Source organism: Talpa occidentalis, unplaced genomic scaffold (assembly GCF_014898055.3).
Source record: "Talpa occidentalis isolate TD23 unplaced genomic scaffold, MPIMG_talOcc4v2.1, whole genome shotgun sequence".
Lineage (NCBI taxonomy): Eukaryota > Metazoa > Chordata > Mammalia > Eulipotyphla > Talpidae > Talpa > Talpa occidentalis.
In genome coordinates, this window is record NW_026555331.1 from 7642416 (window position 1) to 7669959 (window position 27544).

At 55.8% G+C, this 27544-nt stretch overlaps 1 protein-coding gene across 3 annotated transcripts in view; it reads left to right on the plus strand.

The window, feature by feature from the left end:
- The first annotated feature begins 5147 nt into the window (after positions 1-5147).
- Positions 5148-27544, plus strand: part of ST3GAL1 (ST3 beta-galactoside alpha-2,3-sialyltransferase 1) — a 66901-nt gene continuing 44504 nt past the window's right edge. For 2 of the 3 annotated variants that reach the window (XM_054691964.1, XM_054691962.1), the window contains exons 1-2: positions 5148-5369; positions 22988-23112. The gene's annotated coding sequence lies outside the window, so the exon portion shown is untranslated. The remainder of the gene's footprint in view (positions 5370-22987; positions 23113-27544) is intronic. The other variant, XM_054691963.1, reaches the window with a different exon arrangement.

The window sequence follows — 27544 nt, forward strand, 5'->3', positions numbered from 1 at the left end:
CAAATGGTAATCTTCCTTTTCCTCCCTTAGAAGTGCCAGGCTTGGGAGAGGGCACCATCCACCCACCGAGGTCCTAGATTGCACTTGTGTTACAGGAAAAAAACTCTCACACCCACTTTAAAGAAATAGAACTGGGTGCCGTGGTGTATTCTCTTCCAGAAAACTGGGGAGCAAGGTGGGATGCTGCTGGCTTTGATCCCACTCACCCAGGAAGCCTTTGGGATCAAAGATCTTATTTCTGGCTCCATCATTTTCAGGCTGGTATTGCTATCACAGATGCCTGCTGCCTGTGTGTGTGTGTGTGTGTGTGTGTGTGTGTGTGTGTGTGTGTGCGTGCGCGCGCACGCGCGTATGAATAGGTGACTCTGTTGCAAGAAAGGAGATGGTCATTGGCGGAGGCGTACTTAACCACGGCAACTGCCTAATTTCTTGCCAGTCCAGAAATAGCAGCATTCTCAGCCTCACAGTGCCCCGTCAACTGTGGATGTGTTGTGTCTATTTTTCCCTCCATATCTGCTCAAGCCTGCCCAGGTTTACTACCTGTTCCTCTGGCCACACCCCCACAGCTATCATTCTTGGAAACGTGAGGGCCTCACTGCCTCCTGCCTGATCACCCACTTCCAACCCCTTGAGCACCACCTGAGGGCTGATCAGGTGACAATGTGTCCCTGTTGCCACCACCCCCTTCCCCCAGGTGAAATCTCCAAGTGCCTCCCATCACTCTCAAAGCAAAGCCCAGCCTGTTCTACCTGGTTCTTGTTACGAACCAACACATGTGTCCTGCACCCCATGTGCACCCAGGTCTCTCACCACTTATCTTGAGTCCCAGGGGACCTGGCACTGATAGCTGCCCTCGAAGGGATCCTACCAGCCCCACCTGTTAGCTTATCACAGTGCTGCCCAAATGTGGTAGGACCCAGCACCCTGGGGCGCCTGCCAAACTGTGGGTTCCTGGAGGAGGGGAACTGTGTCATCCACCACCCTGTCCCCAGCACTTAGCACAGCATCTGGCACATAGTAGGTTCTCAAGAAATGTTTGTTGACTGAATGGTTGTACCTTTTCTCCAGGAACTTCCATCTAATTGGAAACGTGGCTTAGTATGCCAATGAGCTACCGAGGTGGAAGCCATAATAGGTCCTTAGAAAGATACGTAGGATCTTCTACGGGGCAAGACAGCTACATAGGGAGGGGTGAAGGTTCCTGGGGCAGCACTTCTGCTCAGAGACAGTGAGCTCAGGCTGGCGGAGAGTCCACACAGAGCCCAGGGGTGGTTTTCTAGAAGGAATGGTGATGTGTGCAGAGCCCTGGTCTAATGGAGGTGGAGGACTTGCTCCATAATAACTACTTGTGGGCTTAGTTCCCTAAAGGTTTCATTTTGCAAGTTTCAACCCGGAAGTCAAGTCTTGCCTTGACTTCAACTTTTCTTGCCTCAAGGACTTATGCCAAGTCAGGCCTCTTTGATATCCAACTGAAATGAACTTATATAAGAAAAGGAGAGAGGCCTCAACCTTGAAGAACCCCAGGGGGACCCTCAGGACTCAGGATCCCTGAGGTTGGAGGTCACTGGTGCTCAGGAGAAGCCACCACTCAGAAGAGGGGTGAGTGGGAGGGAGAGTGTCCCCGGTAGAAAGAGGGATAGAGTGTCCCCTCCCCAAATTCACGGACCCAGGAAACCCTCAGAATGTGACCCTGTTTGTAAATTGGGTCTTTGCACACGTATTCAGTTAAATAAATTAAGTTACAGTCACATTACAATAGGGTAGGCCCTAAACCCATGCCAGTGAGCATACAGACACACAGGAGAGACCAAGTGAGGTTTCTATAAGCCAAGGGATGCCAAGGGTTGCCAGGCACCCCAAGAAGCTGTAGAGGAGCCTGGGCAGATTCTCCCTCAGAGCCTCAGAACGGAGCCCACCTTGCTGATGCCTGGATCTCAGACTCCTGGCTTCTGGTTGTGGGAGGGTACACCCCTGTGTGTTGTGGGGGCGGGGGGCACATGCTATCTGGGCAGCCCACTCAGAGTTGGGTTATTGACCCATGTGACCCAGCGAAGGCTGCCAGCTTTCTCTCTTAGAAAAACTGAAACCTGGAGTGGATGGGCAGTGGGAATTGGAGCTGAAAGGCCTGTTTGCTCTGACAGTTGCCAGAGAGAGGACTGGGGCCACAAACACACAAGCAACTTTCAGGATGGATGCCAGGACGTAACAGAGAAAGCTAAGGGAGGAAAAGTAAAGGCAGGAAAGAGGGAAGGGGATGAGTAATTGAGCCAGAGACAGAGAGACAGGCCGCCTGTCTCCTTCCAGGCCCCAAGCCCCACTCTCAGCCTCGGTCAGTATATCCTTACATCACCCCTTTTCGTCTGAGGAAAGATGGGCCTGCCCCTGGCCGCCCCAACAGCCCTAAATAAAGCACCATTCCAAACACGGACACCAGGAGCCGAGCCAGCAGCTCTGAGGTCACCGTTGACAAGCCGGGCAGCCCGTACCTTTCTGCAACATCACCTGGGCGCATCAGAAGCCATTAGGAGCTTTCCACTCCTGCGTGCCAGGAAAGGGAGCAGGGAGAGGATGGAATCAATGTCCTGAGCCATTATTGCTGAGAGTTTTGCTGTTGTTCTGAGAATCTGGGAGGGGGGAGCATAAATCAATGTCAGGCTTCCCGATGGATTCGCTGGGCAGAAACTCCCGGTAATGACAGTGACCAGGCAATGCTAGAGACACACTCAGGGCGACAGGAGACAAGCTCGCTCACACACCCCGGACGCACAGCCCGCATGCAGGCTTCTGGACAACCTCCAGGGATGTCAGAAGGGTCGCTTCCATGGACTGTCACAACTCCAGAAAAAAATAAAGGAAGCGGGAGGGAGGGCTTCTAGGCTACCTGGCAGGACATGGAACAGGAAGGAAGTGGGGCAAGAAAGTCTCCTTGGGATAACTCATCAGAGATTGGGAAAAGATAAGGTGATGATCTACCTGCATTCCACCAGCTACTTTATAAGGAATTTGCATCTCACTGTGGAGTCATTGAGTGGATCTGCCAAAAACCCAGGGCTGAAACTCAGGGCTGACTTTGGTGCTTGGCTGCAAGCACAACAGCTGGACACTCCGGGGCCAATTACTTGCTCAATCTGATCCTCTCTCCACGGACTCCAGTAGGACGTGAGAGTCTAGACTGGCATCAGCAGAGCATCTTAAAATTTCCTGTGCATTATTTTATATTATCCTTGTAATGAACACTTCTTTAATAATTATTATTCTTTATTAATTCATCCAGAAATGATGAAGCATCTTCCATGTAACTGGCATGCAATGAACACTGGAATCACTAGGTAGCAAAACAGGACGCCCTGCCTGCCCGTGCTGAGTCCAAACAGAAGGCAAAGCCACCAGCTGTGTGATCATGAAAATCAACAGGGGCTGCAGCTGCACCTCCTGGCCCCTGGTCCCCCCCACCCCAGGATAGCTCACATGGGTGAGCTCCCACCCCACCCCAGACACTGGGTCTGAGCAGCCTGTGTGAGATGATCCCCCCCTGCCTAGAGAGATCAGTAGTGCCTGCTCCTGGGGAAACTGCCCGCTTCCTCCTATCCACTAGCATATTTTGGGGCGTCCAGGCTGATCACCCTTTCTCAAAAAGAACAAAGGTTTCAGATGCTTCCAGGCAGACCCAGGCTCTGACCCGCCCCTCTCTGGAGCCAACACAAGACCTAGATGAGAGGTCTCCCGAGCAACTCCTCCGACACCCAAAACTTTTCTCTCAAGTCCAGGAGGCAGAGGACCTGGGCAGCTCTGCGTGAGCGCAGGCAGCCTGGCAGGGCCCGGATCCCTCCTTCGGGGCCGCAGACCTTCTGCAGTTGCCTTGTTTGACTTTGTTGTTTTCCCCAGCGCCGGGCCCTCCTGTGTCTCTGTTCATGTCACCCTTTCCTTCCAGGGGTGATGTTTTTCATGCTCCCCTTCCCCATCTTCTAAACCTGTTTCCCTTCTACTTCTCTCCTCGCTCAACACCCCCCTTTTCTCTCCCCAGGCCCAGGAGTCTTCACCCACATTCCATGGAGGCCTCTCCTTGCGCAGGGGCTCCCGACCTTGGCTGAGGGCCTCTGGCTCCCAGAGCCGCCAGAATTAACTGACCTCTTTCCTCTGAACATTTCTCTAAACATTTCTCAGAAAAGTTGCCAAAGAGGGGAAGAGCCATTCCAGGGACAGAGCGGCACAGGCAGCGGGTTTTGTTTTCAGTGTCCCTCTTCCCTGCGCTGCAGCACTGCGCTCCAGGACGGGCCTTCTGCCGCCCAGCGCGTCTCCACCGCCCGACTCCCCCTGAAGGAGGAAAGGCACACCCTGCGCATCACCCCCAAAGGATCCAGCACCCCAACCCGCCGTTTCCAGCCGGCGTGGGCCGGCCCCGCCCCGGGCCCCTAGTTCAGCGCTCACCCTGCTCTGGCCCGCGCCCGCCGTGGCCTCCGCTTGGAGGAAAACACGCCAGGCCGGGCGGACGGGGGCCGCGGCTGGGCGCAGGGGGCTCGCTGGCCGGCCCCGCCTCGCCGCCCGCCCTCCCACGCCCCGCGACCGGGCAGCCTCAGCCCCAAATCCCACCTCGAGTCCCGCGCCCTCGGAGGAAGGAGGCGGCCGGCCCGGCTCCGGCGGGGGGATCGGGCCCTGCTGGCCACCGCGCCCCCGACCCGGCGCTCCGGGGCCCCGCCACGTCCGCTCGGGGGGCGCAGCCGCTTCTCCGCGCCGACCCCACGGCCCGGCCGTGCGCGCTCCCCCGGCCTCCCCGGAGCGGGCGGGCGGCGCCGCGCGCGGGGTCGGGGCTGCCCCGCAGAGCCGCTCCGGGGGGCGATCGACCCCCGCGGCCCCGGGCGCGGCCTCCGCCGTGGGGCTGCGGTCCACGTGGCTCGCGCGCCCGGATCCGCCGCCCGCAGCCGAGGGGGAGCCGAGCCCGGCCGGCGGAGGGGCCGGCGCGCGCGGCCGGGGGCGGGCGCTGGGCGGAGGAAGGGGCGGGCCGCGCCGGGAGGCGCCCGCCGGGCTCAGCGCGCCCCGGCTCCGGGCCCGGCCGGCCAGGGACGGCGGCCCCTCCCAGGCCGCCCGCCGCCCCCGCCCGCCAGGCCCGGGGGAAGGTGCTCGGAGCCCGCTCCCCGCCGCCCCCGCCTCCCCGGCCCGGCCCAGCCTCCGCGGCGCGGCCCCACTATGCCAGACAGTTTCGACACTTTGCAAAGACAAAGACCGGAGGGAGGAGGAGGAGCAGGACGCGGAGGTCGGGGAGCAGGAGAGAGGGGGGCAGCGGCGCTTTAAGCCGGGAAGGGGCGCCCCCCTTGCATCCCCGCCGAGCCCCCGTCCTCCGGCCCCGGGAACTCCGGCGAGTCTCCGCCGCGGTGAGTGCGCGCCGGGCCGAGCCGAGCCGAGCCGTGCGGGGCGCGCGGGGCGCGGCGTGCGCCCGAGTTGGGGCTCGCAGTTCCGCGAGTGCTCGGGGGGCGGGGGGCGCCCGGACCCGCGGGCAGAGTGTGGGGAGGCGCCCGGGGGCGGTGACAGCGGAGCTGGAGGGATGACACGCGCGGGGAGACCCCTTTCCCGAGCCGGGGCGCCCGCCCTGGTCCTGGGCAGGGAAGGGGCTCCGCAGCCCCTGGGGCAGCGCCGCCCGGGGTGCGCGCCAGGTCCGGTGCCGCGCGGCGGGTGACACGGCCCGCGGGGGGCTGGGGGGCGCGGGGGGCGGGCGGACGGGGCGCGGGCGCGAGGGGACCCCCTCCCCCGGCGGCGGGTCCCCGGCGCTCTCGGGCGCGCGGAGGCCGCGGCGACCTGGGCAGCGGCGGCGGGAGAGTCCCGGGCTCCAGCCCCGGCAGCCATCGCCCCCCGGGCCGCCGCGGCCGCGCCGCTCCGGATGTGGTGAAGTTGGAGCCGGGATGGGGCGCCTGGACGTGGCGCGCGGGCAGCGGGGCGCGGCGGGGGCGAGGTTGGGGAGCTGGCGGCGGCCGCTCGAGACTCGGACACCGTCGCGACCCCGTGGGGCGCCTCGGCTGCCGCGAGATGATCCTACAAAAGTTAGCAACTTGCGTGCGCCCCTCCGCGGTCCGCACCCGCAGGCCGCGCCCTCGGAAAGCACGTGGGGCGCCCGCGGGGCGCTGCGCCCGAGCGCCGGGACGGGGTCGGGGGACAGCAGGGCCCGAGCCCGCCCAGGGGTGCAGCTTGGGCTCCCCGCGCCGGGCGCCCGCCTGTGCGAGCCTGACCTTGCGGGAGGAGGCACCGCCGAACTTGAGATGGCGCGGGCTGGGAGGGGGCACGGGGTGCGGCGGAGACCGAGCCCCCGCCGGGCACAGCGGCCCCCGAGCGCGCCCTCGCCCGCCCTCCCCGCGGACGGGCTGCGGGGTTGGGTGTCCGTGTCATCTGGAGCCCTGACTCGCACCTCCCTCTGCCCGAGGGCCTCGACGGGTGCCCCCCCAGCTGGGCTCTGCGGGGGCGCTGGGCGAATCGACCCTGTGCGCTCAGAAGTACCGAGCCGGTGGGGGCTGGGCCGGCCACCGCGTCTCCGGGCCCTGCGTGGCCCGCAGAGGGCGACAGCCCTGACCCAGAGGGCAGTGACCTCCTGGCACCACCTCCTGGCGGCCCGGGCCCCACGGGTTTGCGCTGCTCTGCTGCCCCAGGGAGAGGACATGGGCGCTGGCCTGTGTGTGGGGTCGCAGGGAGAGGGGTGCGGCATGGGGTTAGGGGCGGTGGAGGGTGGAGGTGGGCGGTGCTCACCCGAGAGGCGGGGGTGGGAGACAGGCTGGGCATGAGGTTGTCCAGTCCAGTCCTCAGAGCGCGCCTGGCGCACAGTAGGGACTGAGCGTCTGGAGACCTCTAAAATGAACGGCTCCAGGGCAGGGATTTCCACTTCCCTCCGACCCCTCCCCGTGTTGCTCCTGACTCCATATTCATCCACCCAGCCAAGGAGTTTCCGCCTCTAAATGTGCCCGCGGTGCCTACTGTGTGCCTGGCTGCTGGAGCCGGGCGCGTTCCTAGAAGCTACGAGGGGGGAACCTGCCTGTTTTCCTGCCGCGAGTTGCAGGAGAGGCAGCGAGGCGCGAAAAGGCAAGGCGCACTGCCCCCTGCTGGCCCCCTTGGGGACTGTCCCCTGGCTGGGGTGGGGAAGGGGTGCGAACCCCCAAAGTCCCCGGGTCTGTTCTTGCATCTGTAAAATGCCATCATGACTAGTACTTGACAAACAAGTCCTGCGGATTAAAGTGACTTACAGTCGTGGGGCTGTGTCTGCATATGGACAGACGTACACTCACACAGTGTGTGTGCAACGTGTGTGCACAGGGTGTGCAGAAGTGAATGAGGGTCCAGGGCTCCTGCTGGGCGTGTGAGTGCTGGTGACCAGCCCAAGGCCCCTGAGCAATCCCACCAGCCCGCACACGTGTTTGCTGTCCAGGCTGAACCCCTGGACAAGGCGGGGTCAGGACGGCAGAGAGCAGGGTCTTCACCTCAGCTCACTGGCTGCCAGGCCTCAGAGAAAAACAGGAAGTATTACCAGACGCCCTGGAGCAGGGCATCTTCATGGGGGCGTGATCCTGTGCCCCGGAAATGAGCTGTGAGCTGCCTCCTCTGATCTCAGGGTTGTGTTGCCACTGGGAGGTGCAGGCCAGGCTCCCCAGCACCCCTCCTAAAGTCGGGGCCTTCCACAGAGTCAGTTGTGGGGCGCTTTGGTCTCCCAGGGGTGGAGCGTGTGCCATCTCTTGGCCCAGCAGTGAGAGGTCCACGGGGGTTCTGGAAGCTCAGGGTTGCGTGGGGCTTGGTTCCTGGACCCTGGGGTCCCCCGGGCCAGGACGGCACCTGGAGGCGAGGTGTCCATAGCCCCCAGGGAGGGCCTGTGGGCCGCCTGACCTCTGGAGCCTCCGGGCCGATTCACCTCGCTTGGGTCTGTCGCTGCGTAGCTGGCTGCTGACTCAAAGGAGTTATATTTGGACAGGGCTTTGCCACCTGCGACTCAAGCCGTAACCCTCTCCCCTGCTTGCTGGGTTACCGCAAACAGCAACTCAGAAATGGAAAAATAACCCCCCACCAGTCCTCTCCCTGTGCTGCTCCCCAGAGCGCCTTCCGCATAGGCGCAGGGCAGGGCTGGTCCGAGGAGCCGAGGAATTCTGGAGTCAGGGACACCCTGTGTTCAGTTGTAGGGTCTTCAGCGCCCCCTCCTCAGCAACCCTGAGGATCCCAGAGCCCCCAGCACGCAGAGATTGCCCTGGCAGTCCTGCTCCTGCCCTCTTAACTGAGCCTTCCTCCATCAAGCTTGGAAGATGAGAGACGGCCCAGAAGTTTCAGACTCTGGGGGTGACGTTGTGGGGACTCCCAGATGTCACAAATGGGAACCAGGGAGACTTGGACCTATTTTGTCTGCACTCCGTAAGCTGAAAGTGCCCTTGGAAACCACTTATTCAACTCTTTTATTGTAATGCGCAAACACCCAGGCCCGGAGGGGAAGTCACGGGTTCAGGGTGACAGCTGATCTGGAGCGAGGGCGCTGTCAGGCCCCACGCGCAGTGCCCGCTGGGCTTCCTGTCCCGAACCCACTGCTGCCAGTGGAGCGTTGCTAGTTCTTTGGGTTTTGTGGCTTGTTTTGACTTCAGTGCAACCAACATATATTAGGAAATTACTGTGTTGAGGCGCCGTGTGAGCAGCTAGAATACAGAGATGGGGGAACCTGGGTGGGCCTTCCTGACCCCCAGGGTCGCGGTGCGGTGCGCGCATGCCTGGGTTACCATGAGCTTTGCCCAAGAGGGGCCGTAAACATGTGCTGAGTGAGGGTTGGTGCCAAGAGGGGAGCGATTCCCTCTGCCTTGGGGGGCCCCCAGGAGGAATCAGGAAGCAGACAGAGCCTGAGTAACTTGGGGAATCTTCCAGTCCTAAGTGCAGGAGAGCAAAGGTGTTTTCCTGCATCCCTAGAACTGGGAACTAATCCAAGTGTTGTGCACCCTGAGTGTGCAAGAAAAAGAAGGTTAAAGGTCAGATTAGCCAAATATTTGTTCTGCGTGGCTCTGAAGAGGTGAGAGAAGTGGGGATTTTAGGGGATCTCCCTTGGTCTCCATTTTCTGCAGTATGGTTTGGCCTTGGGTTTGCTGTCATGGGGTCCAGGTCACCACTCTGCTGGGGCTGTAGGTCTGCACAATTTGAGCCTCCAGGGGCTTCGGAGGGATGGCGGGTAACGTGGGGAGCAGCTGCTTGGCTTTGGCTTTAAACAAACAGCAGCTGGGCTCCACCATTAACCCCTGTCCTTATACTTCAGCTCAGGTGAGTGAGCTGGGTTGTGGGGGTGAGAGGCACAGAAGCAGTCCAGTCTGCAGGCGCATGTTCCCCGATCTAGCTGTGTGTGCCCAGCAAGCCCTGCAGCCCCACAGGCCCAAGCTCAGGTGCAGTGAGGACTCTCCCCCAGGACAGGTGCGCGCAGGGTTAGCAGAGTGTGCGGGAGAGTGGGGCAGTGGGGCACAGAGTGGGCGCCGGGGCTCTAGAGGAGGGCTGTTTGCTTGAGGCATGACTCTCAGGAGTACAGAGTACGTGGGAACTTGAAGAGTTGACGAAAGGGGGAAAGTTCTGGAAAGCTCATGGAGAAACACTGGAAATTCAAGGCTGGTGTTAGTGTTAAATGGTTTGCTAATAGTCTCACCTGCAAGGAGCAAGGCCCAAGGAGAGAGTGCAGTGGTGGCTTTTCTTATCCCTGCAGGTCCTATAAAATTTTTACAGTTTCCTTTTCCCGGGGCAGGATGCAGAATCACCAGGGGCAGGGTCACCTGGGTGGGGAGGGGAGGCTGATTTGTGGGCAGTGGCAAACTTGCAGGCACCTGTGGTGACTAACTCTGGGACAGGTGCCAGAGAGGGCTGGGGTGTCGCTGCCTCCTGCAGTCCTGGTCCTGATCCCCCCCAACCTGCTCCAGCCCGCGACCTCAGGCTTGTCCCTAAAGTCTCCGCCTCTCTACTCCCTCAGCTGGTCAGTGGCAGCTGCCTCCATCCCTGGAGGCTGGGAGGGTGAGCACGGGAACTTGGCGTGTGGATGACAAGTCCAGTAGCCTCTACTTATTTTTTTTTCATGCAATAAATGCTTTATTTATAGATCTGTTAATGGACGATCTTGGTGCGCATTCAATTTGCTGTGATCAAACTTGATTTGTTCATAGACTTTATTATAATTGAGTAAATCATTTTCATTTCTCATTGATTTGAAGTTGGCTTCAGATTTTACACTTTGGGTATGGCCTCTACTTTTTACTAAGTGTTTTATGAGCCCTGACAAGTATTTTTTTTTTTTTTTTTTAGATTTATTTATTTATTTATACAAGCACCGAGTATATAGTCAGAAGCGTGGGAGGGTGAGAGAATTCACCAGAGCCAGAGCGGGGAGCAGAGCAGGCGGAAGGACCGAGGTACACTGCTGAGGGGAGCAGCGGGCGGCAGGAGAGGTCTGCGCCATGTGGGACCCTCCTCCGGTGGCCGGGGAGCAGCCGGGGATGGAACCGGCGCTGCAGAGGCTGCGGGCAGCTTTGCAACCCAGTGCTCAGCCGCTGCGCCACCGGGGAGGCCCCCTGACAAGTATTTTAAACATTGACCCACAGCAAATGGACATAATCACATGGATCAGAGTTTACAGAGCTGGGACCCCAGCAAAGGGCCCCTTGACCACCCCCACCTTCCCCTCAAAGGGAGCAATGAGTGAGGAGGGCCAGGAGTGGCTGGCCGTAGGTACTGATAGAAGCTTCTGGAAGAGAGGCAGTCTCCTTCTTCTGCCTGGCTGGGAGGACCCCAGAGATAACAGCTTCCTTTTTCTGTCCTGCCTGTCCTCCACAATCCTGTCCCTCCAGAGCTGAGCCTGCCCAGTAGCCCGTTGCTAGGGCCTCCCAAGGACAGGGCGGAGCCGGTCAGGCCTGGGCCTGGAGGCCAAGCTTGCACACACCTGCCATCTCATTTGCTTTCCAGCAGCCAGGGCTCCTGATCCCAAAGCCACACAGCAGGTGGAAGCCCAAGTGTTAGTCCATCCTGCTCCGGCCCTAGTAAAATACAAAATAAACCCTCGCAGGCAGTACGTTGGTATCATTAACACCCTGACAGTTATTATCAGTAGCATCTTAAGGAGCAGCCAAAGGGCCTATGATTAGGGTTCACTCCTCAAGCAGTGATCAAATTACATCGCTCTTCTGTGTCTTCGTCTCCTCCTTTGTCACAGGGGTGATATTTCCTACAGCTGCAAGAAAAACTGTCACTTGGCAAACGTCAGACCTGGCGGTGGAGGGCCTGCTTGTGCTGCATCTGGCCTTTTAGCCTTTTCAATATTCAAAATCATACAATTTGAATATTCTTACATGGGGAGAGTTTTCAAATTAGCTGGGGGTAATTGGGCCATTTCTTCTGTGTGTGTACGCGTGTTTCCCTCTAACCACAGCAGAGGGGAGAAAGCCTCTAGTGTTGAAATAGCAAGGACAGAAGATGGTGCTTCATTAAAAAAGGAGGAAGGAAAATAAATAAACAAAATACATGAAAGTTATTTAACCCGATATGATTCCAATGTCCTTGAGTATATAAAGTATGAGCCAAAAATCATGGTAATTAGAGAAGTTGAGAAGAAGGAACACCAGCTCCAAATTCTTTGGCAGAATTAAAAAGGGGGCCGTGGATGTGGCTGTGTGGCAAAGCCCACATTTGGGCGTGCAAAGAAAATAATCTGTCTGGGTTTCTCCAGATACCTTTAAAAAAAGCAAACCCAAATAGATGTCTCTGGAATAGATTTTGCTACATTGAAAAAATCCATTTGAATCCACATGGAACCAACAGACTGGAGTGGCTAAAAATCCCCTTCATGCATATTTACTTAGCAGCGGGCTCTTGAGAAAAACCCAACTGCAAAACCCAACCAAAGCAAACCCGCTACTTCCCTAACCGACAGGGTGGAATGACGCCAAAATACTGTTTCGTGCTCAAAAGCCTAAAACAACTCCACAGGAAAGATGAAAATCCACCTAATTGGCCATTTACCTTTTCAGAAATAAAAGGCTCCGTGGAAAGAAAAAGAAAGGAAGAGGGAGAAAAAAAAAACACACCACTTTTCCTGGAAGACTAGACAGGAGCCCAAAATAAACCTCTGAGTCTGCTTGGCCACATCATGAGGAGTCTCCCGCCCTCCCTCGTTGTAAGGTGGCCTTCCTAACCTCAGAGTTCCCCAGGGCTGAGCTAACCCCCACCCCCCACGACGCCAGTCCTCTGCTCTCCTGCCCTTGGCATCTGCAGCGGCGACCCTCTTTGTCCTCCCTGTGCTGGGGCTAGGGGCCTCCCATTTTGCAGGTGAAGTGACTTATCCAAGGTCTCACAGCCTCCACACCCAGATCTTCTGTGCCTGGCACTGCCTTCCTGTGAAGGGGTCACTCTGGGGGAAGCAGCAGCCATCTCTTCCAATGCCCTACCCCTCATCTTCCACCCCCGACCCTTCCCACCACCCACCCTTTCCACCTGGCACCTACAGCTAAGGAAGTTGGCAACCTGGAAGTGTGAAGTGGGGGCTTGTGCCAGGGAAGAAGCAGACGCAGGTTCCTGAGTCTCCTCCTCCCTCGGTCCCACCCTCAGAGCCTTGCTGGCTCCTCCCCACGTGGTGCTCCTTGCTGGCTCCTCCCTAGCCAGTGCTCCCTGCATCTGCTTGGCTGATACAGAGAACGGTGCCCAAGCAACGTCAATTAGTTTTCAGCCTCCTAATTAGATTGTCAATTTATGGTGCCATAATGTTAGTGTTGTGACAACATACTAAAACTCCACGCAAGAAACATAACACAGCCCCACTACCACTTAGAGTTCACGTGGAGTTGTCGGGGTGTGTGGGGCAACTCAGGTTCAATATTAGGAGGCCAGAGAGCTCATCTCCCAGGGAGTGGGGTGCCCACGTGGGCTGTGAAGGTGAGACGTAGCAGGCAGATGACTGTGGCCCCTCAGAAAGGAGCTGATGATGCCAGAGACGCTTAGGCAGGAAACTTCCCCAATTCACTCTTTCATTATTCCGCATGTAAATATTTTTTTGTCCCCCCACCGGGGAGAGTCAGCTGGTACCTGGGATTGGGATGAGGGGGCAAAAGGCAAAAAGATGATTTCTGAGAGAAAGGAGAGGCCCACTGAGAGAAGGTTGGGTCCAGAGAGGTGGCCTGTGCATGCTGTGGAATACTACTCAGCCACAATAAAGGACGGGAGGCAGCCATTGAGCAACATGGAGCGCAGTGGAGGGAAGGCTTTGAGGGAAACCAGTCAGGATGACAGACGCTGGACTTCACACAGCGGCCGACGGGACAGAGGAAAACACCTCCAAAAACGAGTGGACGTTACAAACAAAGTGAGGGCTCCGAGGTTAAGGGGAAGGGGGATGGAGTAAGGGAAGTAGTGGGTAGGGATAGGGGTGAAGAGAATAGACAGGAAGGAAAGAGGAGACAGCCCCTGGGCCCTCTGGGAGGTGACAGTTCCTTGTACACCTTTTGGGGGTAAAAGATGAGCTGGCAGCAAGCTAAGAGGTTGCTCTGTGCATTCTGTCCTTGAGTAGCTTCAAAGAAAATAATCCCAGCTGATGGATTTTCCAGGGGTCCCTGAGAGTTGACCTGTGGGGTCTGTGTGCCAGGCCATTTGGGTTCCCCTGTGCCCGGGGCTTACCTGGCACCCCTACCTGGGCTGGGGTGGGGCGGGAAATACCTTGTTTTTACAACCATTCTATAAAGTCACTTTTGTAATTTTTATTCCTCAACCCATTTTATAAATGTGGGAAACTGAGGCTCAGAGAAGTTGGGCCACTGGCCCAAGGTCACATAGGTACAAAGTGGCACAGCCAGAATTCCAAATGTTGCATATCCACCCAAGCCTCAGATCCTGGGCTTTGTGCTGTGTAAGTCCCAGGATCACCCTATGCCTCTGAATCAGGGGGACCTGGAAAGGAGGGGCAGCTTCCCAAAGAGGTGCCAATATGAATGGAGACATCCCACAGGGGTCCCGTCCGCAAGCCCAGCCCCTGAGGTGTGCCAACCTGCCAAAGGGCAGCAAAGGGCAAACCCAGCATCCTTTCTGGAAGGAGGTCCTCATTCTTCTCTACCTGCTGTTCCCAAGCCTCACCCCACTGAAGGCTGGAGCTCTAAGCCTTTCCTCTGATGCACTGTTTAGACCTCGCTATGCGTTTATTTAGCCCGTGTTGTACTGTTGGCTGGATTTTAGACCTCCCCTGTCGACAGATCCTGGCACCTCTGGTTGCAAGCACCCGTCCGTCCTTGCCTCACTGACAGACACTGAATTCAGAGCACCCCCGGGGTGTCTGGGAAAGGAGGAAGGATAGTGGGTGAGCCTGTCAGGGACTAGGGACAGGACCTTGAGCAGGGGGCTTGGAGTCAATTTTGCCATCAGGCCTGCAAGCCTGCCCGGTGCCCTGGACAGGTGCCTGCTTCCCAAGTCACCGAGACAACATTGGCAGAGTCCCTTGGAATAACATCTTCGCAAAGGCGAGGTTTGTTGTTCTTGCTACTTGAAAAGGCTGTTAATCCCACCACCTGGTGGAGAGTTTGATGAATAAAGACCGTTGCTGGGGAAACACATTAGCTGCCACCAACAGGAATGTCTTTGGGCAGGAGGGAGGGCTCGGCTGGTTTCTAAAGCAGGATCTTCGTTTGAAACTTTGGTCTTTCGGCAAAAAAAGAAAAAGGGATTAGAAGGAAAGGGGGCGATTAGAAGGCAGCGAGGTTGCCGCGGTCTAAGGCATTGCCAGTGAGAGACATGCCTGTCCTGGTGGCTGGAACTGGTGCCAGCCGAGGCCCTGGCTGGGTTCTGTCTCCCCCTGTGACAGGTCACAGACAGAGCTCAGCAAAAATGACCTGAGAACCCAGGGGTCTTAAACACTGGGCTGATCTCGGTGCCGAACGTCCCAACAAAGAGAAAACATGTGCTGGCCCCGGAGAGAGGCAGCTTTGAAGATGGGGATCCTCTGCCCACACCAGCAGGGACCCGCCCTGGTGTAGAGTTCTCTCTGAAGGGGAGCCAGGTGCTCCATCCAGCACTTCTGGGGGTGGGTGTGGGGAAGGTGTGCGCGTCCGTTGGAGTAACAGGTCCCCGAGGTTTCACATGTTGATAGCATGAAATAAGACGGAGTTGTGAAATCATGGTGTTCACCGAGAACCTTAGCAGAGTCTATTCATCTGATGAGTCATTCCTTGATTCACTCAATCAAAGGACTGGCTCTGCCATTTTCTCGCTGTGTGACCTGGAGAGAGTTACTGAGCCTCTCTGTGCCTCCCTTTCCTTATCTATACATTGTGGATGGTCGTAGTACCCATAGGTCCTCAGTGAGCACTAAATGAGGTCCTACTGGAAAGTGATTAGAACAGCGCCCTGCAGAATGTCCCCCGTGGAAGAACTTGCTCTCGCACAGTGGGACCAACATCAACATCACTGGATTTAGAGACCTACTTCAGCCTCCCCTCAAATCCTTTTCTCCTTTTGACTGTTCCACCCCGTAGTTATCGTGACCTTCTGACACGTGCGTTAGAAAGCATTTCCTCACCCTGAACTTCCAACCATGGAGGGCTTCCTGGAGGAGGTAGTAGGATGGGCCTATATGAATTTTAGGCTAGGAAACTAGTAGGGGCTCGCCAAGCCAGGGTGTGGCCCTGGGACACTAGAGAAAGGTGAGGCACACCTGAGATTTTGGCCATGCCACTTGAGACATCCCCTGGCCCTTCTCTCACCGCCGCGAAGACAGCTCAGACAGATGCCTGAGTACGGCTGGTACGGCTCCTCAGCCCTCTAGCTGAGGGTGGGCAGAGCCAGGGTCGGAAGCCAGCCCAGTGGATCAAGGCTGCGGGGCCTGCTCTCACCGCCGGGGTCTCCAGCCATCTTGGTTGACTGGGATGTCGACAGTGAGGCCCCATGCCCCCTGAACCCCACAATGGCACCGATTCCTGTGCCAGGTGCCCTCTCTGCCCCTCCACGGCCAAGTCCTACTGCACTAGTCAGTCCCCATGGTGGCCCACGGACACCCCCACCCCTGCGCCTCTGGACCTCCCCCGAGGTCTGGGTTGGTTTCTGAATTTTGGCAAATACACATCACCCTCTGATCTTCCCTGAGCTTCTGCCAGGGAAGCTCCACGCCCTGAGCACTCTGGGCTCCTCTGACCTTCTGGGCCGGGCTGCGTGCTCATCACTGGCCTGGCAGGAGTTGGGCAGAGGAGACGGATCCCGCCGGGTGGGAGCGGTCACGCGGCCTCCCACCACACCGCGTCTCCAGCGCCCCTCACCGCGAAGCATCCTGGCCCGTGGCGGGCGCCGGGCATGGGACCACCGCCAGGCTCCCCCACTTGCCATCGCTTTGGTCCTGAGAGTCAGATAAGAGGCCAAAGAACAAAGTGGCCCCTTCACGAGCCATCTTTCAAAGGCCTATAAATAGGACAGCTAATGGTGGCACCCGGGTCATATTCGCGGTGACCAGGCTTTGTGAGACGCCAGCCCTGTGCCTTGGCACGGCTTTCCAGATCATGGAAACTGTTTCCATCCCTCTCCCTCCCTCCCTGGCCCTCCCTGCCCTGCCCTCTCCCTCCCACTACTGGGCCCCTCCCTTCACTCCCTCCCCTCCCCCACTCCTGCTCCCCTGCCCCTGCTTTCCTTTGCCCATCTTCCTCTCCCTTCATCCACAGCCTCCCCTCAGAAGTACAGCACCCGGGATGCGTCCTGCCTTGGGCCCTGGTTGTCTAGACGACAGACTCCTGCATATTTCACCCTCGTCCTGACCCAGGAAGGAGCACGGTTCTGGGGAGAGACAGAAAACATGCCCTTTGGGCCAAGCTCTGCTCAGCAGCAACACCTCTCTCCTCAAAGGCAAACTGAGTTTCCCAACAGGCCGGCCTCGGGGCACCTCCTTCGGGAGTCAGCAGTCAGAAAGGCCAGGGAGCAGCAGCCCTGGGCTATTAGCTGTAGGATCATCTTCGAGCCCGGTCTCCCCACTGTGCTGGGGAGATAAGAGCCCCATCCTGCCAGGTGGAAGTTGGGATAATAGAGGGCGGGGACACACCACAGAAGAGAGGGTTGTCAAGCGGGAAGATGCCAGGACCTACTGACTGCAGCAGAGGGGTGGAGACGGCCCTGAGTCGAGGATCCCACAGCCTGAACCAGCATCTCCCCATCATGGGGTCCAGGGACATGGCGGGTCCCCTGTTCTTCCATTAATGAGGTGCAGCCAGGTTTCCTTGCCTGTGCTCACAGAGAGCTTCAGCCAGACCCATGGGTCAGGAAACTGACCGGATGCGGTTTGCACAGTGGGGTGCACGTGGGGGTCAGGTGGGGGCCGTCACCAACACGTGCAGAGCATAGACCCCGATATGAGGACTGGCAGCTCCATCCAGGGTGTGAGAAACTAAGAATTAGAGGTTTCCAGCCTGGCACTGAGAGGACTGGGGAGCCACTGATGTCAACGGGGACAGGCCGGTGACCGCACTGGCCCTCCCCTGCTGACCTGGGGGGCCTGAGCGCGAGGACCACCTTGGAAAGCCCAGCCAGGCTGAGCTGGTGTCGGGGAGATGCTGGCACCTCCCAGTTCCCACCTGGGTGTCCTCAGGCCAGTCAAGTGACTGTTCCAGAGCCTCGCTTTCCCCCTGTGTCGTGGGGGTGGGACACCTGCGAGGACGCTGTGAGGATGGAACGGCCTTGTGCACTGGCAATGCCTTGAGCCTGCCTCCCTGTCCACCCTCCATCCCAGGCAGTCTCCCGGCCAAGCCCAGGCCTCCGCCTTCACTTTGGAAGCCCTCCTGAACCCCAGTACTTTCAGACGGGGGCGTGCGGGCCAGCGGACAGCTTTCCCAGGCTAGCAAGCGTGTGTGCTCCCCGCCCAGCGGTTCCGTTCTGGCCACTTCATTTCCTCATCACTGTGCCCCCAGGACTGGGGTCCTAAGCCCCTGGGCCCCCCGAGAGCAGGAGGCCTGGGGGGTGTGCAGTGACACCCCAGGGGGCCATCGAGCTGCTTTCTTCCCTACCTCAGCTTCCTCCCTGGCCCCCACCCCTGTAATTTCTGCCCCCACCCTGCTTGGGGCAACCTAGTCCCCAGCCCAGGCTTTTCTAGGTCGTCTCCCCATCAGCTTTGGATCTGCCCTTGCCATCTTCCTACTTCTGGGGATCCTGTCCCCTTTGCAAACGGACCTGGCCCGTCTTGATGTCATTGTCCGCGGTCATCCTGTTCCAGGCAGGAATTCAGATGAAGGCGAGATACTGGCAGCTGCTACCTGGAGGTGTCCCCTGGGCCCAGGTGTCTGTGTGGGGCTGGGGCCTCCTCCACGCAGGGGTTTCTCACAGGCAGGGCCCTGAAGATCTGCTGCCCCCAGCAGGGCAGAGCTCAGGGCTGCGCGGCCAGGGCTGGCTCTGCGGTGTGGCCAGGACTGTGTTAGCCCTGCACTTCCCAGGGGCCAATCCAGAGCTGGTGCTCACTCGGGCTCCGTCTTCTTTCTCGTCTTGTCCTGCTCCAGCTTCCATTGCTCAACCTGCTAAAGCTCCCAACAACAGCACTTCTGTAGGATCGTCATGCAGGGTGAGGGCTTTGAGCCCCAAGGCCTGGGTGTAGCAGGGTGGGGTCAGCCTTACAGGCAGTGCCGGTGCCAGGCCACCCATCACGCTTCGTCAGTGCCATTAAAGGGATCTCATGGTGGGTCTCCCCGGTGGCGCGGCGGGTTGAGCACAGCGCTGTGAAGCTGTCCGCAGCCTCTGCAGTGCCAGGTTCGATTCCCGGCCGACCAGGGAGATGCCCACATGGCGCGCAGACCTCTCCTGTCTGCTCGCGGTTCCCCTCGGCAGTGTATTTCGGTCCTTCTGCCTGTTCTGCTCCCTGCTCTGTCTCTGGTGAATCCCTCTCACCCTCCTGTGTCTCTGACTTGTACCCCAGGGCTTGTATAAATAAATAAATCTTTTTAAAAAATCTGTAAAAAAAAAAAAATAAAAGGGATCTCATGGTGCTTTACCCTTCCCATGTTTCCGTTCAACTCTGTGAAATAATTGAGGCAGATGCAGTTTCCATTTTCCCAACTAACTTCCCCAACCCAGAAGTGGGCTGTCTTCTTGGAAATCACGTTGTTTGACCTGCCGCCTCCCTGGGGGGACACGGGGCAGCAAATCACACTGTCTGGGACAATGACCTGACCCCAGTCATTTCTAAGAGCCTCAATATTGGTCAGCATGGCCCAGGGTTAAAAATTCCTCATGCTCATTTTCTTTTTTTTTTTTTTTTTTATAGCTATGTATTATTGTTTTTTTTTTTTTTTTAAAGATTTATTTATTTATCTATACAAGCGCTGGGCACAGTCAGAAGCTCAGGGAGGGTGAGAGAATTCACCAGAGCCAGAGCAGGGAGCAGAGCAGGCAGAAGGACCGAAGGACACTGCTGAGGGGAGCAGCAGGCGGCAGGAGAGGTCTGCGCGCCACGTGGGACCCTCCTCCGGTGTCCGGGGAGCAGCCGGGGATCGAACCGGCGCTGCAGAGGCTGCGGGCAGCCTCGCAACCCATCGCTCAACCGCTGCGCCACCGGGGAGGCCCTCATGCTCATTTTCAAAGCAGAGCAGAGGTGGGAGAGTCACCAGGCCTCCCCGGAAGGTTGGGCCTTCACTTTCTGCACTGGGGGGTTGGCATTGCCTGCCTGGAGCTCTCCTGGGAAGTCCTGCCCCTCTCTGCAGGGGCCTGGGCGGGTGCCTGGTGTTTGCCAGTTGGAGGAAAGAAGTGAAGAGGCTCTGGGGGGAAATGAGTCAGCTGGAGCAGGAAGAACAGGGGGCGAAGGGCCCAGCCTGTGAGTCCATCCCTGGGGACCCCTCCTCCTTCTTGTAAACAGACAACATGCCCGTACGGTGTCAGTGCATCCAGTCCGCGTGTGAGTGTGTTTTCTCTTCCTTGTGGTTTCTTAGTATGTTTTCTGTACCTTAGTCTGTTGTAAGGACACAGAATAGAACACATGTGATAGGCTTCCAGTCACTGCTAGTAAAGTTTGGGGGGAGTAATACCTGAATTTTCAACTGTGTGGGGTTCAGTGCCCCCAGTTCCCTCCTTGTTCCGGGGGCCACTGACTTTAGCAAGATGGAACTTACACACCACCCGCTGCAGGCGCCTAAGTCGTGAATCAGTCACATCCCTGCTGATACACAGCGATTTATCTGCTTCTTCCCTCACTCATTCATTCATTCAGCAGTCACTGCTGAGTGCTTCCTGCACCCCCACCATGTCCAATAGGGCTGGGCAGCCTGGGGCGAGGGGCACAGGAACCCTCTCTCGCCTCGAAGGGGCTCAGCCTGGTGAGACCAGAGTCAACAGGCCGGTGTGGAGTAAATGCTTGCCGAGCGGGAGAAGGACGGGGTAAACTAGCGAGGGAAGATGAGCACAGGATGGGCCAGGTCCCCCAAAGTGAGGCTCCTAACCCCGCTAGGAGCAAGGCAGGGAGCGTGTCCAGAAAACCTCTTGGAAATGTGACACCTACTTGTTCTGTTCACTCCCTCGTTCTGGAAATGGTATTTGACTTTCCCGTGGTGGCCAGGGTACTGGGTAGCTATCGGGGTGTGGGGTGGTTATTGGGGTCCATGGTGGTGGCCAGGGTGTGGGGTCATGGCTGGGGCACAGGGTGGTGGTTGGGGTGCAGGATGGTGTCTGGGGTTCAGGGTGGTGGCTCAGGTGCAGGGTGGTATGTGGGGCAGGCACGCTGTTGCCCCATGGAGTCGGTGACAGCTGCTCTCCCGGCATGCAGGGGATGTTGCGGTGACAGGGCACTGCCAAGCTTTGTCTGGGTGCTCAGCAAATGGGTCCCTGGGAGGTGCCTTTGGTACTGAAGTCCAAAGGGCAGCGTCAAGTGCGGAGGGAGCAGGGACGGCGTGAGCTGTTTCCTCCCTCTGAGAGCCGGGGCTGGCCCTGGTGGAGGGGCCGTGGCAAGCTGGTTAGGAGGGGGGCAGTGAGCAGGCACCCCGCCTAGGTTCTCCTTTCCAGCACCAGGGTGTTCCCTTCACTTCCCCTGCCTCCCCTGTGCATCGTCCTTGTGTACACCCCACCCCCTCCAGCAGCTCCAAATAGAATCTGTTTATAGTCCTCAGCGGACCGGACGGCGCCTGCTGATGAATCTGGGGTCCGCCCGTCACCGAATCCTGTTGATGCTACATTTATAATAGCTCTTGAGCCTCTCACGTGCGCACACGTGATTCATCATGTTGTGTCATTGCTGCTCATGCGTCGAGATGGCCTGGTCTCAGTTAGCTTCTGTGCATAGCAAGCAGCCCTGGACCCTGCTGCCTTAAACAACAGGACTTAGTTAATTCTGCCGGTTCAGTGGGTGGACTGGCATTTTTTTGGTGTGGGCAACTCAACCGGACTTGTCCGGGAGGACCCCATCCTTCCTTGGTTGCTTCTCTTGCTTCAGGGAACACGCTCAGGCTTGTTAATGGGTGGCAAGTGAGTCCACAACAAGCGAGGGTGTCCTGGGCATCAGTGCTTTTTAAGCCTTTACTTGTGGGTTTTATTACTGGCCAACTGGCCCAAGCAACTTGCATGGCCAGGTTCAAATTCAAAGAGCAGAGAAATCTACTGCTCTTGTCGGGGGATGAAATAAGGCCACGTTGGAAAGGTGTGTTTGCAGGTGGCGGCAGCAAACTGGGTAAAGTGTGAAGATGAGGCTTTGAACCGGACAGGTCAGGGTACCCCACTGTGGTCTGCTCTCCACCACCTGCTTTCTTTGCTTTGGGGCGCCTGTATCCGCATAAGCTCCCCAAGCCACAGTCTGGTCACCAGGGTTTCCCCCAGAGCAATGAGAAATGCAGGCGTGGTCTGCATTCTGTCAGTGTCTGGGACACAGTGGGGCCCCAGCTGAGAGTTCCTGTGATGATTTCCAGGGAGGTTTCTAAAACCATCTCCTGTCGGGGCTCAGAGTGGTAGATCCTGCTCCCGCTGTCACCTCTGACATGTCTCCATCCTCCTCCTTTGATAAGCTCTGCCCAAGCCTTGTCTCTTTGCCAAATAGCATCTCACTGGTGTTATCAGCTCTTCACAGTCTTCACTCAGACTACATTGTCATTTCTCAGTTTTCTCAAACATCACATCCTGTTTTGGGTTGTCTTGTATTGGGGTGTCCTGTATCTGACATTGTCTGAATTGCTTGCGTGTCTGTTCCCTCTGCCAGGTTGTGTTTCTAGAGGATGGAAACTGTGATTGACTCATATTTCTGTCTCTGGCACTTGTTTCTGTGCACAGAACAGAACAGATGTTTATTTATAAATTGGGCAAAAGCATTGGTTTTATCGTGGTGGATGGAAACTGGGCTTGTAATGGGGGGCGGCACTGAGTAGTAAGTACAGATGCAGAACTATAAGGCTATCCACCTAAAAAAAAATGGTCTTGCTTATTATTTTAAAAAATTAAAATAAAACGTGGATGGGTGATAGACTGAATTGGGGTCTCACCTGCTTTTAAAAACATATAATCCCAGTCTGATTGTTGAAAATATGACAAACCCAAATGGGAAAGCATTCCACAAAAGATCTGACTGGTCCCCCTCAAAATTGTTGATGTCGCAGAAAACAAGGAAAGTCTGAGAAACTGTCCCAGTCCGCGTGGCCCATGTGTGGGAACAGAAGCTCCCCCATGCTACTAACAGAAGTTGCTATCCCGGATCCTTAGGCAGCAAAGGAAAAACAGAAAACAAAAGAATTCAACCAGGATGGTTGTGGGTGACTAATAATGAATCAACAGTGGTTCCTTAATTTTGACAAATGTTTCCTATTCATGTGAGATGCCACCCCTCAAGGAAACAAGGTACAGGAATAAAGGAACTCTGTGCTGGCTTTGCAACTTTTCCATAAAGGCAACACTGTCCTCAAAACATACGCCTGTGTATGTATTCACATATTGGTAGAGCTCCTTTGCTGTGGTGTAGGTGGGGAGGTGGAGAGGGGCGTGCAGGCCTTCGAATCATCTCAAGTCCTCTTCAGGACTTGGACTGGACTTGAACTTCCCTTCCCTTTCCTTCCAGCTGGTGCCATTTGCAGACTGCGCCTTTCTGGACTGGAAATGCCGGTGGAAGCGATTGGCATCGCCAGGGGCTGTGGTCGACTCTGAGCTGGGCACCCAGGAGGGACGTGCCCTCAGCCTCTGGAGGTAAATGCCTAACTGACCTCTGTGCACACCACGGAGACTGGCACTTGCTCGCTTTTCTGGTTTCTTGCGTGCATGACCTTGCCTGGGGGAGGGGAGCTGTTCCTGTTCCCTGGTCTCTTTTTAACCCCACCTGCTTTCCCAAGGATACTCCATGAAGAGGGAGCTTTTTACCTCCCAGGGCAAGCCATTTTTTTCCCTCCTTGTTACTATCAAGCAGCCTCCTTCTTTCTTAGAGGAGAGGCAGGTGAGCCCTCAGGGACACCAGTGAGTACAGACCAGCCACCACAGAACAGGCACTTCTTGACAAGTGTCCGCCACCCTGCAGGATGCCTGGGAGGACATTTGGTGTGTCCTGCAGCCAACTTCAGGAACCATGGCCCCTGGGACACATCTGGCCTGGTCAGTGTTTGTAAATAAAACTTGATCGGCTCCCAGCCACACTCACTGGTTCAGGATTGTCTCTGGCGCTGTCACTGCACAGGCAGAGTTGTGATGGGTCCCATGTGGCTGAAAAGCCTAAAATATTTACAGTCTGGTTCTTAATAGGAAATGTGTGGCAGCCCCGGGCTAGAGCTGAGTGGCTTGCAAGGCGCCTTTCCTAGTGACTGTTCAAGTCTTCGTGAGTGAAAGTGAAATAAAAGTAAAAATTCAGTCCTTGCACACTCACTGCTCTTCAAGTGCATGACAGCTCAATGTGCTCGTGGCTGCCATTGGGACGGCACCCTTGGGGGGCTCTCCCAACATCATGCAGAGATGACTTGGGGAAACGATTGCCCTGGGGTATCTGTTGACTCTGCCAGCCTCTTCGTGGCTTGGGAGTAATTGTAAGCACTGAGGGAGAAAAAAGACCATGTGCGCTCGCACACGCGCGCGCGCGCGTGTGTGTGTGTGTGTGTGTTCATATACCTCTGTGTCTGTCTGTGTAGTTGTTCTGTACAATTATTGGCGATTCAGAATATGTATTTATCTGCATATTCTCATGTGTATCTAAGAATGGGGTTACTTTTTCATTTTCTCTAACTCCCCCCACACCACCCTTTATTTCCCCTTGTTCCTTTTCCTCTTCCCTCCCTGTTAACCTCAGAGCTCTCAGGGTGCTTATTAAGTCCACTAGTTTGTAAAACTGTTTTTCCATCATTGAGTTGTCTGCTTTGTAAATGTCCAGCATTTGCTTTTATCATTCTGACTTTGCTGCACATAATTCTCTCAAATTCCCTTCCGTGTTGTTGAAAATGGATGCATTTATCCTTTTTTGTGGCTTTATAATACGCCGTGGTATGGATATGCCACGTTTTCTTGATCTGTAAATACTGTAGCACCTTTGGGTGTTATTGCTGGTGGTTTCATGTTCTGGGATACACCCAAACTTGAGAACGCTGGGCCGTGGTCCAGGCTGTTACTTGGCTTCTGACTAACTGGCTATAGGTGGTCCTGGCAGCTTCTAGGACCCCCTCCTCATGGTTGACTAATTTGCCAGAGTGGCTCATAGAACTCAGGCAGCCCATTTACTCACTAGCCCATCGACTACAAAGTCAGAAAAAAACAGTTGGAAGAAATGATAGGGCAAGGTGTGGCAAGGGACGTGGTGTCTGTATCTTCTCCAGACACTCCGCTCTCCCCAGCTCGCCACATGTTTACCAATTCAGAAGCTCCTTGAAGCCCTTTTTAATTTTTTGCAGAGGCTTCATGCCACAGCTAAGATTGATTAACTCATGGGCCATTGGCAATTGAACTCAACCTCCACTCTTCCCCTCCTGGCGGTCTGGAGGTACAGCTGGAGCTTCCAACTCTCTAGTACTATGATGGTTTCCCCAGCAACCACAGCTCATCCTTGCTTCTGAAAGTCACCTTGTTTACCTTGGTCACTCTCAACACTTTGGAAATTATAAGGGTTTGGGGGAGCCATAAGTCAGCAACTGATAATGAAGACCATGTTTATGAGAAAATAGTTTTGGTCATCTGAATGACCAAATGTATATTCCTATATATCACAACATTGCAGGAAGGGATCATGGGTTTACTGTCAAAGAACAGGTTGATCGAAGTAATAGCGATTGAGACTTTATCACTTCTCAGAACTGGGCTAAACTCACCCAGTTCTATACAGCAGATCCATGGGGAGGCCCTCGGACTTGATAGTCCTGCCTTCTTGAATGGATCAGGATTTGGGGTTGAATCAAGCCAATAGATCCACTTGTGGACTCCGCTGGTGTACAGTGCAGAATAGCAAGACCAGTCACTGAGATTCACAGTTTTTATGGATGGGACCCAAGAGGAAACAGACAAGAAGCTCTAGGTGTCTGATAGGTCTGGACAAAGGTGCCAGGTTGGGTTTAGGAGCTGGCTTGCTCAACTTTGGATTGCTCAGGGCTAGCCGAAATTAGTCGATGAAATAAGATTGCGTTGAACTGTATCTTGTACATCTAGATCTGAGGATAGTCCTGTCTTGGATGGCCTTTAGGCTCCTCCTGCCTCTGCAGGTAAGCACACTAAACCTGCGTTTCCATAGCAGACACTCAAGCAATGCAGCTTAATGCAGACATTATGGCATTAGAAGCAACAATAAGAAAAATGTATTAATTTTTTACTTCCTAGTACCAAGCATGTCAAGTATGATGACAGTGATGATGATGATAACATTTTTCATCTCAGAATATTATGTGCCAGCAGCACTATTCTGTTAATAATTATTATTTTTATTATAGCTTTAAATTAGTAGGTATGTATAATGTGCCAATCATTGTGCTGAGCACTCTATTTGCTTTTTTTTACTCATATGAACCCAGGACATTCCTTTTAATCAAAAACATTTCTTTCACTTCTAATTGATAGAATTATAAATTTCTTTAAAAAATGCAAGGGTAACTAAAAAGATCCTGGATATCTTTCACCCAGATTCCTCAAGTGTTATTATTTCACCATATTCCTTGTGTCCTTTCCTTTCCCAATTTTTTCTGAAATCCGAAAATTCTTGTAACTATAATACAACAATGTAAGTCAGAAACCAAACATTGTTCTACTACACTTGCCAATCTCAGACCTCACCGATTCCATCAACTGCTTCCAATAAAGTCCTTCACAGCAAAAGACAGTCCCGTCTCGGGAGAGTTAGGAATATCCTGCATCTGGTATTTCACCATACCGACACTTCTGACACCTGGGCCAGGGGTTTAGAATGTGCCTGGGTTTGCTTTCATCTGCTGCTCCCCTACAATCAGCTGTAGATTGTGAGCTAGAGATACCTGCAAAGCTCTGCCGCCCTGTCAGGGCCTCAGGCAGCGAGGCAGGAGCGGGGCTGCTCTGTCTTCCTTCCTGTGCTGTTGTCTGGCTCGCTTGGCCCAGGAGTGCTGGGGAGTGAGACTACTTCACCTTTGTAAGTGAGGAGGCTCTTCACAGGGTGCAGAGAGGCTGTGGACATGTGGGGCTGCGCATCATGTGGGTCATAAGGAGGCAGGGCGTGTGGCTGCCATCCTGGGCCTGCAAAGTCCCTGATCCAGTGGAGGGGATCTTGGGAAAGGGACATTTCCTCTCCCGCTGTCGGGTTTGACTAAACCCTTGGTACACTGGCTCCCAGCTGGATGTATGCAGAATGTGCTCAGTACATGCTTGATTCATGTACCTAGCAACAAGGGAGCAACAATCCTAGCAAGGTCTGGAGAAAAAGCGGTGGATGACACCCTGGAACAGTACACTCATGTGTGTGAGTAACAGGATCATGGCAGGCGGAGGCGCCCAGGGGATCGCAGCATAGGTGTGGGGTCAAGAAAATGCTTCTGGAAGCAAATCACGCTGCTGATAGGAGAGGACCAAGAGTGAGCTGGGGAGAGCAGGATCTGCTCCTCAAGCATAGCCGGGGCCTCATTTGTTGTGTTGCCGGGAGGCAGCCTCTTGGCCCCAGTGCATCCTCGCAGCCCCTGGGAGTCACATGCATGGACACGGTCTCAGAACCCAAGCATTTCCTCCAGAAAAAAATAAATGTTATCAGCTGGCCCAGAGGCAGGAGGGACGCCAAGGCATTCCAGCCAGATAAGGGGGCAACCTGGAGGTCGCTAAATATTAAAATAGGCAGCAGTGAAAAGTCAGTGGAATTTCCCTGACTGATAACCTTTAAAGAGCAACAGTTGCAGGAAGGGGCTGTGTCCCTGGAAGAGAGGAGACTTGGGAGGCAGGGCTGGCTCGGAGTATCTGGAAGGCTGCCAGGAGGAGAAGGATTAACTTGTACTGGCGATTTTAGGCAGCAAATGGAAGCAAGCGGAGTGAGTGAAATGGAAAGAGGTCGTTTGAGTTCTGGGAGTTTTTTCCTTTCCTCTTCCTTCCCCTCCATTCATTCATTTGCCCGGCATCAGGCAAGGCCCGAGCACTGTGCTAAGCACTGGAGGGACAGTGGAATAAAACGAGAGTTATGTCTGTAATCATTTAATGGGAGAAACAG